This window comes from Sitophilus oryzae, unplaced genomic scaffold (assembly GCF_002938485.1).
Source record: "Sitophilus oryzae breed Bouriz unplaced genomic scaffold, Soryzae_2.0 scaffold_1393_pilon_pilon, whole genome shotgun sequence".
Lineage (NCBI taxonomy): Eukaryota > Metazoa > Arthropoda > Insecta > Coleoptera > Curculionidae > Sitophilus > Sitophilus oryzae.
In genome coordinates, this window is record NW_022146052.1 from 3,602,095 (window position 1) to 3,606,887 (window position 4,793).

General features: G+C 31.4%; 1 non-coding gene across 1 annotated transcript; it reads left to right on the forward strand.

Moving 5' to 3' along the window:
• The first annotated feature begins 2,563 nt into the window (after positions 1-2,563).
• Positions 2,564-2,636, forward strand: Trnav-aac. Its single transcript has one exon. It is a non-coding gene; the product is annotated as a tRNA-Val (tRNA).
• The last annotated feature ends 2,157 nt before the right edge of the window (positions 2,637-4,793 follow it).

Sequence of the window (4,793 nt, forward strand, 5' to 3'; positions counted from 1 at the left end):
CACTGATGAATGCTATAAACGTTAGCTATAACGTTTTTTTAAACAAAACAAAATAATGAAAAACCAAATAAAAACTTAATCAGCGTTTTTCCCGAACCTAAATCCCAACAAAATAAAAAATTTGAGAATAATTTTACATATAAAATGACAGCGATCTTTATTTCATAGCCATCGCTGACGCCTTTTTTTCTATGATATTGTATTATTTGCAAATTAATTTTTCGAACATTGATGCTTGCAAAATATACATATAAATTTTGTGAATGCAAATAATAATATATCACTATTAGTAGATATTGAATGTTTTTTGTTAAATTAAATCGATTTTCAAACCCCAAAATTTAAAATATATTTTACATTTTACCCATTATCTTATGTACCTATTTATTTTTTGTATATTGTGAAGCATTTGCTGCATTTGTATGGTTCATAGTTTATTTGCCAAAGTATTTATTACGATAAATAGGTATATATAGTGTATTTATTAACTGTATATTATGTATATTTCATGTAAACTATATCATTTTTAAAATACAAACCAAAAATACGAGGAATAATTATGTCTGCTATGTATTCTACAACATATTTATTAATCAGTGATATCTAACTAGCGTGACGTCATAAATCTCGCTCCGTGGCTGTTCTATTAGAGACGGCATTGGTCTGATATTTAGAAATGTTAAAGGTTGATGACATTTAACTTTTGTCAATTATGACATTTAGTGTTGATTTTTGCAAGAAGAGGAAGAACTGTCGCTTGTTTTATTATTTTCCTTTTCTATTTCACGAAATTAAAAAGAGTTACCTATCTGATTCGTTCAGGCACTCATTTTAAAGAATATCAATAACTTTTTGGACAGAGGGATTTTATATTTGACATGTTGGTAAAAAATAACGGTCAAAATTCAAAGTTATTCATTTTATAGACTATACCAGCGACTTCGTTCGCGTCGAATTAATCATTTGTAATGTTGATGATAAAGCAAAGCAAGAATTTCCATTAACATACAAACTGGATAAAATTTTCTCACAATTATGTCAGCATGAGAAAAAACAATATACAATATGGCGATATGATTATATAACTTGCTAATATTTGAGGGGTAGTTTCATCTCGTTGGAATTTGACTTTCGAAAAATCCGTTTGCCAAAAATAAGCTTTTTACGTCAAGTAGTTTAAGCAGAATCCTGGTTAAGAAATTACCCAATTTTTTGGAACACCCTGTATGATTTTTTAAAAAATTTCAAAATATGTAAAAAAACCAAATAAATTATGCTTGTCCAAGCGTTTTCCCGAAAGAATATTGTAATATTTGAGGGGCGTTTTCACCCTGTTGGAATTTGAGATTCGAGAAACCCCTCCTTATCGAACCTCTACACCCCACAGTCAATCCGTTTGCCAAAAATCAGCTTTAAACGTCAAGCAGTTTAAGCAGAATCGTGATTACTCAATGGTTATATTTTATGAAACACACTGTATAAATTTATAAAAAATCTTAAAATATGTAAAACAACAAAATAAATATACGTGTTTAAGAGTTTTTCCGAAAAACTCACCGGTTTTTAAATAAAAAATATTTTAATATTTGAGGGATAGTTTCACCCCCTTAGAATTCGAGTTTCGAAAAATCCCTTCTTATCAAACCTCCACACCCTAAAGTCAATCTGTTTTCCAAAAATCAGCTTTTTATTTCAAGCGCTTTAAGCAGGATCGTGATTAATCAATGACCAGATTTTTCGAAACACCCTGTATACATTTTTAAAAATCTTAAAATATGTAAAAAAACAAAATAAAGTATACGTGTTTAAGCGTTTTTTCGGAAACTTGACCGTTTTTTAAATAAAAAAATCTCTTGGAACTGGAATTTCCAAAAATCCCTCCTTATCGAACCTCTACACCCTAGAATCAACCTGTATGCCAAAATTGAGCTTCTTACGTTGAGTGGTTTGAGCAAGATCGTGATTAATCAGTATGTCAGTCACTTAAGGATTTTATATATTAAGTATAGATTAGATTTTTCTTCCACGTGTACTTTTATTCCGATCAACTCAATGTCAGATATCTAAGTATTTGTAAGAAAAACAGCCTAACTTATTAATGTAGTAATAGTGAAAATAATGATATATCAAACTATACTTTCAGAATCGATAGAATCAGACCTTTCAGATGGTTGATAATCTGATTCACTGGGTGCAAATGATTCAGACTTGTTTCATTGTCATCCATTTTATCAATAAATAATTTTTTAGCTCTAAACCTTAGCACGTGTGTTAAAATCGCACACAGCGTTAAATTTTATGGACTTGATCCATTTCACTTCTGAAATGAATCAACAGAATATTCGAAAACCAAACAAAAACAGTCTATAACTGCTTAATGCGAAAAGTATGACTTGATTCATTTCTATACTGGAAAAAATAATATTTTATAAACGTATAAAGACGATTACCTTAAAATAGTAAGAAATTGGACTTGATCCATTTTAATTCTGACCACTCCAATTATTGTTTTAGATAGTAATAGTGAAATAGCTTAACGTGTTGTGTTTAATGTAGATAACTTGTTTCCGTGGTGTAGTGGTTATCACATCCGCCTAACACGCGGAAGGTCCCCGGTTCGATCCCGGGCGGAAACATTACTTTTTTATTTTTTTTTATTTTATTTAAAGCAAAAAAAATCAAAATTACATTATTAGTCATATTTGGAAATTCGTATTTAAAAGAAATGTTAGCTAAAAAAATAGTATATAAATTACACACGAAGTCACAGTACTTAGCGATAACTATCTAGATAACTATCTATTGATACTATTGATCAAAAAGTAAAGTTAGATATGGAATATGGAATATTCTATGCTTGCAAAAGCTGGAAACTGAGATTTCAAATTCACAATAAAAAAAGTTAAAAATAATATCTTTCAATTGCTGACCTGGATATTGTCTATTTGAATCTTTCAATTGGCTGGATTTTCCTTATTCAGTGTTAATTAGTGCTGATTAATATTGTTGCGATGAATATAATCAGATTAAATAATTTAAAAAACCAGAGTCGGACTTGAAATTATTTGAAATAACAATTAAATAGTTATTTTACGTATGTTTTATATTGTTAAGGTACCCAAAACAAAAAAAAAAAGTATAAGTATCAAGTATGGCATATCATTGTACTCAGGAGACCGAGTTCTTTCAAAACTCGAAATAAAAAATGCCGGTCCGTATATATTTAAAAAAAATAAGTTGGCCTCTGTATCTCACAAATTATCAGCTAATTTAAAAATCTAAAAATACTTTGTGCAATTAGTTTTTTGATTTTCTAAAAAGTAACGATAGGACAAAATAAAATTGCTTTTCTAAAAAATCCGTTTTTTCCAAAAAACTCAGCAATCCTTGAAATTTTTAAAACTTTTTTGATGGCATTTTCGTGACCATCCCAAGGAGCAACTTTGTCCCAATTTAACCATCTTCGTATCTATTACGGTTTCCGAGATACCAAAGCTCGTACCCCGAATTTGTAGCACCCTGTATATATACAGGTTGGTCCGGAAACTTCGGTAGCATATTCTGCAGATAAACCAATTTTCATCCAAATATTGACGTTACTTCAGAAATTATTTGGAAAAAATCGAAATATAAATGAAACTTCTACACCCTGTATTTCCGAAACGAAGCATTTTAGGACGTAAGTTTATACGAACTTTTTTACTCATTTTCATGTGTAGAATATACTGCCGAAGTTTCCGGAATACAGTTCGGACCACCCTGTATATTGTCTTTTGATATATTATAATATTGAGCACCTGTCTCTATAGGTGCACCACTATCACCGATAATTACAATCGTACTTCATTAATTATATCGGACATTTTTTGCCAGAAGGCACTAATTAATAATATCGACGTTAATTAAATAAAATTCGTGACTTATACCTCGCGAAAAACCGTTCGTTCTTCAAAAATAACTTCTGCGAGAGAGAGACAAAACCCCCAAGACTTTTAATGGACTTTTGACGCTTCGAAACGATAAGACAGTCCAACGTTAATGTTTTTACACTTCTCCGTCGGCCTTTTCTGTTGTTTCATGCCAGTGTGGTTCTTTTCGGTAGTCATTTGCATATCGTTTGTTGAGATTGTGTCGTACCCGTAGCCGAGGTTCGTAGATAACGAAATATTTTCGCTGGGGAAGAAAGCAAAAGCAATAAACGAAGAATTCGTGGTATTTTCGGAAAGAGAAGAGCCGAAATACTAGCGCTTATTCATTGGTTAATTTAAATATCTATGTAGAATATCAATTTTCGGTTTTGAAGCACACTGATTTTTCCTATGCGGCTACTTAGACCCTGAAATCTGCGAATAGAAGAAAAATAGAGGCTTTCGAAATGTGGGCATACAGCAGAATACTGTGAATTTCCTATACAGAACACCAGACTAAATTCTAAGGCAGTTGAACGTCACCACAAGACATTCAACCAAAATAAACCACTCATACCTTAGATACTTTAGGCACACTTCGAGGACATTGGAAAAACTCATCTTCGAAGGAAATATTAATGGTAATGCATACATACATACTGCCATTACTCGCTGACGAGTATTTATTGACATGCATCAGAAGATGATCACGCAATGCGGTTTGTTGCCTCTTTATTTTTTGGTTGTTGCTGTTAACTGACTTTACAATTCTTCTCCATTGCGTTCTATTGTGTGCTGCTTCTTCCCACTCATTCTGCTTGTTAATCCTCTTTAAGTTTTCGTGGAAAATATCCTTGTACCTTTTGAGTCACAAAACACATACAC